Raw genomic sequence first — 9,791 nt, 5'->3', positions numbered from 1 at the left:
GACGCAGTATACGCACTTTTCTACTGGCGGGGCCAGTAGAATAGATAGGATCTATGTTTCACGGGAGCTAACAGATGCTTTATGCGCCGTCGAAGTTCTGCCTGTCGCCATGAGTGATCATTGTGGCTACGTGTGTGCTTTGCGGTTGCAGTGCTGTCGCGCGAAATCACTCGCAGCATACTGGAAATTAAATACCGGGTATCTGGGTGCCGAAGGGCTCCGTGCAGAGCTGTGTGTCGCATGGCAGCGGTGTTTAGCAAAGGTCCATCATTACGGGTCCTGCATCGAGTGGTGGGTGGCGCATGCCAAACCGCTTCTGCGGAAGGCGGCGCAATTATATAGTAGAGAAGCGAGTTACTGGCACAGGCGTACGTTGGCATTCTATCAGCAGTGCCTCCAGGATGTTATTAATTCACCTGTTGCCCCCGACGCGAACATTAGACTCCGTCTGGGCAAAATTAAAGCTAGGATTCTGCGGCTGCACCGGGAAAGGTCGAAGGGTTTAACGATTCGGAGCCGTCCCTTGTGCCACGTTGATGACGAGGAGCCGTCGCTCTATCATCTTGCCCGGGAGAAGAAACAGGCTCGCAAAAAGTATATTGATGCGTTGGAAACTGATGCGGGGATTGTCTTATCGCAGCGGCACGAAATTGTACGCCATATCGCCGACTATTATACTTCGCTTTTTCACGATACTGCCGCGGACGGCGAGGCCATGCGAATTTTATTAGAAGACTTAGCCGACTGCATGTCCGACCCTGACCGTGAAGAGCTGGTTGTAGAGATGTCGAACCAGGAAGTCTTACAGATCTTGAAGGCCAGTACAACGGGCAAGTCGCCTGGCCCCGACGGTCTTCCTACAGAGTTTTATGTTACTTTCTGGGACATTGTAGGGGACAGGTTTACGGTAGTGGTGAACGAAGTGCTTCGCGGCGTTGTCATCCCGAGGGCACATTGTTCTGATCCCCAAAAAACGGGGTACGTGCCGGGTCACCGATCTGCGGCCGATTACGCTGTTGAATGCTGATTACAAGTTGGCCGCCAGATGTGTTGCAGCGAAGTTACAGGCAGTAATGGACTAAGTCATCTGTCCCTTTCAATCATGCGGCGTTAAGAGGCGTACCATTTTCAATGCGGCATCTACCTATCGTGACGTCATCGCATACTCCACCGTCCACCGACTTTCAGCAGCAGTCCTTTCTGTGGACTTTGCCAATGCGTTTGACAGGATGAGCCACGATTATTTGATGCACGTTATGGAAAGGATGGGCTTTGGCTTCCGCTTCATTCGCGTGATACGCCATTTCCTGACAGGGGCCAGTTCGGTGGTGACAATCAATGGATGGCGAACGCCACCTATAGTTCTTAGTAGATCGGTGCGACAGGGCTGTCCCTTATCTATGTACCTTTTTGTAATTGCTTTGGACCCACTGCTGCGTGCGCTGGACCGCACGATAGGCGGCGTGGGCATTCATCGTGCCTCAGTGACGTGTCTCGCTTATGCTGATGACGTAGGTGTTTTTATCGGCGACGACAATGATTTTCATCAAATACGGCCCTTACTGCGGTGGTATGAATGTGCGTCGGGTGCCCTGATTAATCCAAGGAAGACTGTGCTGATTCCCTTAGGAAATTGCAAAGTGGATCCCGGTCAGACATGGTTTCGAGTAGCCCGTACTCATACGATCTTGGGACTTGATGTAACCGCTAATCCTCAGCAGATGCGGGCGCGCACCTGGCGCCGGCTGCTGAATCATGTCAAAGGCCTATGTAAGACTTACGCCAGCCGACGTCTCACACTCCTCCAGAAAGTCGACCTCATTAACAGCGCCGTGTATTCTAAGGCCTGGTACGTGGCACAACTCCTGGACGTTCCGCGACCCCTCGCCCGATCGTTTTCGCAGGCCGCGTACTGGCTCCTGTGGCGCCACGAAATTTTCAAGGTTCGGGCGGCAACGTGTGTCCTCGACACCACCTTCGGGGGACTCGGCCTCGTAGATTTCTCCCGGAAGTGTTCGGCGCTGCTGGTGCACCCTGCAGGTTGACAGCCCGGATGGAACGGCGGCGGCCATGCTAGTCGCTTACCGGCCGCCCTCCGAGAGCGCACCAGTGTCCGTCGTGGGCATCCCGTATCAACTCGGCTACGTCAGAGCTTACTACCTGCAGCGGAGCTATGTCCTGGAAGCGGCGCTGGACAGGAACCGGAATGTTCGCCGACTGTATGCGGCAATGGTGGGGAGGCCACCCCCTCACAAGCTCGCTCTTCGCTTCCCCGCGACCAACTGGCGGCAGGTCTGGCTTAATGTTCATCATCCTGTGTTGCCCTCCGGCGTTCGGTCCCAGTGGTATAAACTGGTCAACAATACGGTGGCCACAAACCAACGTCTTTCGGAAATCCGTCTGCTGCCATCTGCCAACTGTGGTGCTTGTGGCGTTCCGGACACAAGGGAGCATCGCTTTCAGTGTCGTTTTGTGGCACCAGCCTGGGCCCTGTGTAGGGTCATGGTGGCTCTGATTAACCGGACGACACCCTCACACGTGACTGTCAGTGATGTTCTTGCGCCAGGGTTCCAACCCTTCCCTCGCACCAAGCACAATGCAACGGTGTGGCTCCTAGGCCACACGGTCTACGCAATTCTGGAGTGCCACGTTCAGGATGCGTCTAGGTATTTAGCGTACTTGTGGGATGCACATTCCCATGTACAGCGGCTGAAGCATTACAACGAACTTTTTGCTAATTTTCTGCGTGCTGCGTTACAACATGGTTACAAAAACGTTCAATCATTGATATATGGAAAACTGTGTTGAAGACTGAAGAGGCTATCTATACTTGTTCATTTTTCAATCATTTTTGTTTGCCTTTGACCCGATGGTTTTCATGCGTGTGTGAGGCTATTATGCGTTACAGAAGAAAAATGCTTTTTATACTACTTTCATTTGGATCACAGCAGTTGTGCGTTTCGTTTCTCATATGGAAGGGGCAATATTATTTTACTCTTATTTTATTACATACTTCTTATGGACTTCGTAGTGAGTTTTTAGTTTGTCCTCTCCACGCGCATCTTGTTCACCAAGAATGGTCATTGAATTTCTTGTGTATCTTTTAACGAAGAACTCTATTCAGACATATTGCTCGTAGTCGCCCGTGGCTTCTTTTAGGATGGATATTTTATTTTGACATTTTCATCGTCTGCAGGGGTGCAGTGTCTTTTATTGTGCATTTCAAGGACAACAGAAAATTTGATTTTGTGGAAGACTTAACATTTCTTATTAGATTTTCACGACATGATTCACGAGAGAAGCCGTCCGCGACGGACGTATACCACCACGACAGATATGAGGCGTTGAAGCTCGCCGATGAAGGCATATTTTGGTGAGGGCAAGGAAGGCTATAAGGGGAGATGGGAGCCCCTTAAAAAAAAAAAAATCCTGTCACGGTCGTGTTTCTCCAGTTCTGAATAAGAAACATACCGTTTTAATGTAGCAATTCTGCAGTACGAAACCGTCTGAAAGTTGCTGTTGACCATTTTGTGCTTGGAGATGGTCTTGAGCTTGAAACACACACAACAAGACCGGTGTTAACTAGCGAAATGGTCTTGAGAGTGCCCTCACCGCGAGATTTGACTGGCACTTGCACATCTAAAACAACGTCGGAAAGTAACTCGCTCGGCTTTTGAGTCACGTCAAGTATGTGTGTTAATTTTGAAGCCGCTAGCTCTGCAGATTGTCATGCAATTCCTTTACCTCTCAGAAATGATTATGAAATAAAAGTGAAGTACGTGACGAGTGTGACGTTAGGAAAACATTAGGCAGCATGGAGAGATTCTGTATTTGACCAACCAACCCAAACGAGTACTGTGTGATCTGCTACCAAGCAGGTATCCAACGAGGCAGCACGGCTAGCTCAGTCAGTAAAGCACGAGACTTAATCACAGGGTCGTGGGTTCGAGCCCTACGCTGGGCGGATCGGAATTTTTTTCCGCTGCAGATGTATATTACCGATTTTCTGATTGACGTGATGTAATGGAAATAGCAACTTTAAAATTTGCCTACGTCTCCATCAGTCGCTAGAAAACTGTACTTGAAGGTGAAGGTGATTTTGTAGACATGTGTGAAAGTCCTGTTCTAAAGTGCAAGTGGTTTTGTTTGGAGAGAACATCGGCTACGTGTCAGATGTGTAGCCAAGCAGTAATGGGTCGCCATAGCTGCCAATATTAGTCGAAAATATGAAGTGTTGTCAGCTGAAGTCTGATGATTCAGACGACCGTACGGACGAAGTACGCAAAAGTTTCGCTAGGCCGCGCCTCTTTAGCTCAGTGGTAGAGCACTGGTGTAGTAAACCAGGGGTCGTGAGTTCCATCCTCACAGGAGGAAGACGAATTTTGGAAATCAGTTGCGCGTCATAGCCGTATAGCAAACAGTATCTGTGATGACGCAAAATTAGCGACAGGCATTTTATTATGAATTACTCTCAGATGTGATTAAGGCGAATGGCGCTGATAAAGCATTTGCCAAAGCGGCACGGCATGAGGTGGGACGAGGCAGTCTGAATTACATTTTATAGATGTATTTCTCACAAATCTCTGAGCCTCTCGCGGTCGTCGTCGTCGTCGCTGCAGCCGCTTCTGCCGAAGTAGCAAATTGCCCTCGCAGCAAATGCGGCGAGGGACACCCTGCCATCGATTCCGAATGCGCAAAGTGTGTGGTCTTGTTTTCCTGTCTATGTTTGATCGGTCTCGTAGGAGGTTGAATGTAACTAATGGGTGGGAAAGAGTAAGCGGCAGCGGCTGTGTGGAACGAAAACACAATTCCTCAGGGGGAGTGAGCGTTTCGAGATGAGTCGTATATAAGTTATACTTAGTTGGCAGTTACTGTGTGGCCTAAGGGATAATGCGTCGGACTTCGGATCCGAAGATTGCAGGTTCGAATCCTGTCACGGTCGTGTTTCTCCAGTTCTGAAAAAGAAACATACCGTTTTAATGTAGCAGTTCTGCAGTACGAAACCGTCTGAATGTTGCTGCTGACCATTTTGTGCTTGTAGATGGTCTTGAGCTTGAAACACACACAACAAGACCGGTGTTAACTAGCGAAATGGTCTTGAGAGTGCCCTCACCGCGAGATCTGACTGGCACTTGCACATCTAAATCAACGTCGGAAAGTAACTCGCTCGGCTTTTGAGTGACGTCAAGTATGTGTGTTAATTTTGACGCCGCTAGCTCTGCAGATTGTCATGCAATTCCTTTACCTCTCAGAAATGATTATGAAATAAAAGTGAAGTACGTGACGAGTGTGACGTTAGGAAAACATTAGGCAGCATGGAGAGTTTCTGTATTTGACCAACCAACCCAAACGAGTACTGTGTGATCTGCTACCCAGCAGGTATCCAACGAGGCAGCACGGCTAGCTCAGTCAGTAGAGCACGAGACTTAATCACAGGGTCGTGGGTTCGAGCCCTACGCTGGGCGGATCGGAATTTTTTTCCGCTGCAGATGTAAATTACCGATTTTCTGATTAACGTGATGTAATGGAAATAGCAACTTTAAAATTTGCCTACGTCTCCATCAGTCGCAAGAAAACTGTATTTGAAGGTGAAGGTGATTTTGTAGACATGTGTGAAAGTCCTGTTCTAAAGTGCAAGTGGTTTTGTTTGGAGAGAACATCGGCTACGTGTCAGATGTGTAGTCAAGCAGTAATGGGTCGCCATAGCTGCCAATATTAGTCGAAAATATTAAGTGTTGTCAGCTGAAGTCTGATGATTCAGACGACCGTACGGACGAAGTACGCAAAAGTTTCGCTAGGCCGCGCCTCTTTAGCTCAGTGGTAGAGCACTGGTGTAGTAAACCAGGGGTCGTGAGTTCCATCCTCACAGGAGGAAGACGAATTTTGGAAATCAGTTGCGCGTCATGGCCGTATGGCAAGCAGTATCTGAGATGACGAACAATTAGCGACAGGCGTTTTATTAAGAATTACTCTCAGTTGTGATAAAGGCGAATGGCGCAGATAAAGCATTTGCCAAAGCGGTACGGCATAAGGTGGGACTAGGCAGTCTGAATTACATTTTATAGATGTATTTCTCACAAATCTCTGAGCCTCTCGCGGTCGTCGTCGTCGTCGTCGTCGTCGTCGTTGCCGCCGCTTCTGCGGAATTAGCAAATGGCCCTCGTAGCAAATGCGGCGAGGGACACCCTGCCATCGATTCCGAATGCGCAAAGTGTGTGGTCTTGTTTTCCTGTCTATGTTTGGTCGGTCTCGTAAGAGGTTGAATGTAACGAATGGGTGGGAAAGAGTAAGGGGCAGCGGCTGTGTGGAACGAAAACACAATTCCTCAGGGGGTGTGAGCGTTACGAGATGAGTCGTATATAAGTTATACTTGGTCGTCAGTTACCGTGTGGCCTAAGGGATAAGGCGTCGGACTTCGGATCCGAAGATTGCAGGTTCGAATCCTGTCACGGTCGTGTTTCTCCAGTTCTGAAAAAGAAACATACCGTTTTAATGTAGCAATTCTGCAGTACGAAACCGTCTGAATGTTGCTGTTGACCATTTTGTGCTTGTAGATGGTCTTGAGCTTGAAACACACACAACAAGACCGGTGTTAACTAGCGAAATGGTCTTGAGAGTGCCCTCACCGCGAGGTTTGACTGGCACTTGCACATTTAAAACAACGTCGGAAAGTAACTCGTTCGGCTTTTGAGTCACGTCAAGTATGTGTGTTAATTTTGACGCCACTAGCTCTGCAGATTGTCATGCAATTCCTTTACCTCTCAGAAATGATTATGAAATAAAAGTGAAGTAAGTGACGAGTGTGACGTTAGGAAAACATTAGGAAGCATGGAGAGATTCTGTATGGGACCAACCAACCTAAACGAGTACTGTGTGATCTGCTACCCAGCAGGTATCCAACGAGGCAGCACGGCTAGCTCAGTCTGAAGAGAATGAGACTCTTAATCACAGTGTCGTGGGTTCAAGCCCTACGCTTGGCGGAACAGAATTTTTTTCCGCTGCAGATGTAAATTACCGATTTTCTGATTAACGTGATGTAATGGAAATAGCAACTTTAAAATTTGCCTACGTCTCCATCAGTCGCAAGAAAACTGTATTTGAAGGTGAAGGTGATTTTGTAGACATGTGTGAAAGTCATGTTCTGAAGTGCAGGTGGTTTTGTTTGGAGAGAACATCGGCTACGTGTCAGATGTGTAGCCAAGCAGTAATGGGTCGCTATAGCGGCAAATATTAGTCGAAAGTATTAAGTGTTGTCAGCTGAAGTCTGATGATTCAGACGACCGTACGGACGAAGTACTCAGAAGTTCCGCTACGCCGCGCCTCTTTAGCTCAGTGGGCGCAGTCAGCCGGCAGCGGCCTTGGCGGTCGGACGAGGGTTGTTTTCGCTCTCGCCTGTGGCGGTCGCGTGCTGTTTGGTGAGTATGCGCATTCCTACGTAGTTTTATTGTGGCGTGATGAATTGCATTCGACTATAATGGATCAACTTATACGGAAAGACACGTTGAATTTGAGTTTTGACCCTCATTATGCACGACCCAAATCCTTTGAGGTTGAGTTATTTATTAGAGACGTCATGAAAATAACTATTGATGATATGATTGGCATTCACCTGTCTATCGTCAGCAGTGCGGTGTACCTCAAATTGTTGAATCCCGAGAAATGCGAGCAGGTCGTTCAATCTTGTGGAGGAATGTTGAAGTTCAACCATTCTGTCGGCAATGTTGGTGATGTCAGAATTTCGCTTGCTGGTCTCGGAGTGAAAACTGTTCGCATATTTGAATTACCCTTTGAAATTTCCGCTGACCAGATTAATGCCAAATTGAGGGAATATGGAACAGTCATCAGCAATACCGCAGAAAAGTGGTAGACCATGCATATTTTCCCAGTGCTAAACGGTGTCCGTCAGGTGAAGATAGATATGTTAAAGCACATTCCGTCCTACATCACTGTGTGTGGCTACAGGGCCATAGTGATTTATGACGGGCAGCCTAGAACTTGTGCGGGATGTGGGTCCACAGAACATATCCGTGCTCAGTGTGTCCAATGACGCGTGGCGCAAATACCGGCCGGTGAGCGTGAGTTGCGCGGCCCGACGTCGACGTTGCCATTATAATACGTCGCCGCCGCTCGGGCTAATGTCACCTCGGAACCTAGTTTAGATGTTTCGCTAGAGGGTTTGCGCGCAGTGCACGAAGGCGCTACACCGATGGAAGCGAACGATGTACCGAATGTTCCTTCTTCACACACCCAGAAGGAGGGCAATACTCACTCGCAGATGGGGCACCCACCGGACACCGAAAGTATTCCGGCGGGCGTACCGTTTCGAGACGACAAGTCCGACGTGGACCGGATGGAGTCGAACGAGATGGCTGGCCACCAGCCCCCGCGGTCTCCCAAATCTCAGAAGAAACGCCGGCTAGCACATCAAGGGGCAGAAGCAAAGGCGCCAATATTGCGTGAAAAGGCGAACCACGTCAGACAGAAACTGACTGAAGTAACTGACCCATCGTCGTCGGCAACCAGCAAAACGGCAAAAAAATCTCGGACGGACGAATCGGTCACTGATCTCGGACGATCGCCCTCAGGGGACCCTGCGGTGGCCGATTCATTGGATCCGAACCCTATGCCTGAATGTTCCAAGCTCTCGGATTGCGATATGAACGCAGACAAGTTCGTGTGCGATTGGTCAGATGACGTTGAAGAGGGTGGTCGGGAAGAAGATTTAGTACGGGATCGGCGCGGTATAGAGAATCCGTCATCAGAAGCTCAAGCAGGTGTGTCCCACCAGCAACACACGGCTACCGCCGGCGTCGGTGCAGTGGCTGATGACGCGGACTTGTTTTAGATGATGTTCGCCATGAACATCAATAGTAGGCATATTGTCACCTAGACCTCTGTTCTCATGACGTCCTTGCAAGCTTACCGCATTGCGACATTGAACATCAATAAGATCAGTAGCCCTCTCAACTTAAAAAACCTTCAAGATTTTCTCTATGCCGCTGATATTGATCTCATTATGCTGCAGGAAGTGACCAATATTAACCTTGACCGTATCACAGGTTACAATGCCGTCGTTAATCCTGGAAATGGTACTGAACTAGGGACCGCGATCATGGCTAAGGAAGGGATAGTGATGTCACATATCGAACGCCTGGCGAATAGCAGAGGTATAGCGACTACTATCGATACTACCAGATTTATTAATCTCTACGCCCCTTCCGGTTCTGGGAGACGACGACAAAGAGCAGAGTTTTTTAAAGATGGCATTGTCCCACTTTTCACACCACCTTCAGACCAACTTATATTCGCTTGTGATTTTAACTGTGTACTCAGTCCCAAAGACCAGACACTAAATTTCAATCCGTCCGCCGAGCTTCGCGCCATCATTGAAGAGTTAAATTTAATAGACACATGGGAGCATAGACACGGTGACAGGCCCGGATTCACATTCGTTGCTGGTCACTCAGCTAGCCGCGTCGATAGAATCTACGCATCAGCAAATATGAGTGAACATGTTTTGCAGGCAGAGCTATGGCCGACTGTCTTTACAGATCATGTGGCATATTTATGTACCGTCAATTTAGCCAAACAAGGGACGTACAGGGCAAGGGGACCTGGAAACTAAATGTAGCGCATTTAACAGAACCCGAGTGTCACACAGTCTTCCGCAACACGTGGGCAGAATGCGAACGAAAGTTTCCCGCATACGACTCTGCCATTACGTGGTGGGTAAAATGTGCAAAACCCGCCTTAACAAAAGCGATGAAGAATTATTACAGAGATCGATGTGC

General features: G+C 48.6%; 3 non-coding genes across 3 annotated transcripts; all 3 read left to right on the top strand.

Moving 5' to 3' along the window:
• The first annotated feature begins 4,302 nt into the window (after nucleotides 1-4,302).
• On the top strand, nucleotides 4,303-4,374 carry Trnat-agu (transfer RNA threonine (anticodon AGU)). The gene has a single exon. It is a non-coding gene; the product is annotated as a tRNA-Thr (tRNA).
• Nucleotides 4,375-5,803: 1,429 nt separating this feature from the next.
• Nucleotides 5,804-5,875, top strand: Trnat-agu (transfer RNA threonine (anticodon AGU)). Its single transcript has one exon. It is a non-coding gene; the product is annotated as a tRNA-Thr (tRNA).
• Nucleotides 5,876-6,382: 507 nt separating this feature from the next.
• Trnar-ucg (transfer RNA arginine (anticodon UCG)) lies at nucleotides 6,383-6,455 on the top strand. The gene has a single exon. It is a non-coding gene; the product is annotated as a tRNA-Arg (tRNA).
• The last annotated feature ends 3,336 nt before the right edge of the window (nucleotides 6,456-9,791 follow it).

The sequence above is a fragment of the Schistocerca gregaria genome, chromosome 3, assembly GCF_023897955.1.
Source record: "Schistocerca gregaria isolate iqSchGreg1 chromosome 3, iqSchGreg1.2, whole genome shotgun sequence".
Taxonomy (NCBI): domain Eukaryota; kingdom Metazoa; phylum Arthropoda; class Insecta; order Orthoptera; family Acrididae; genus Schistocerca; species Schistocerca gregaria.
Note: the sequence above shows the minus strand (reverse complement) of the source record. Positions and strands in the feature narration are given on the sequence as shown.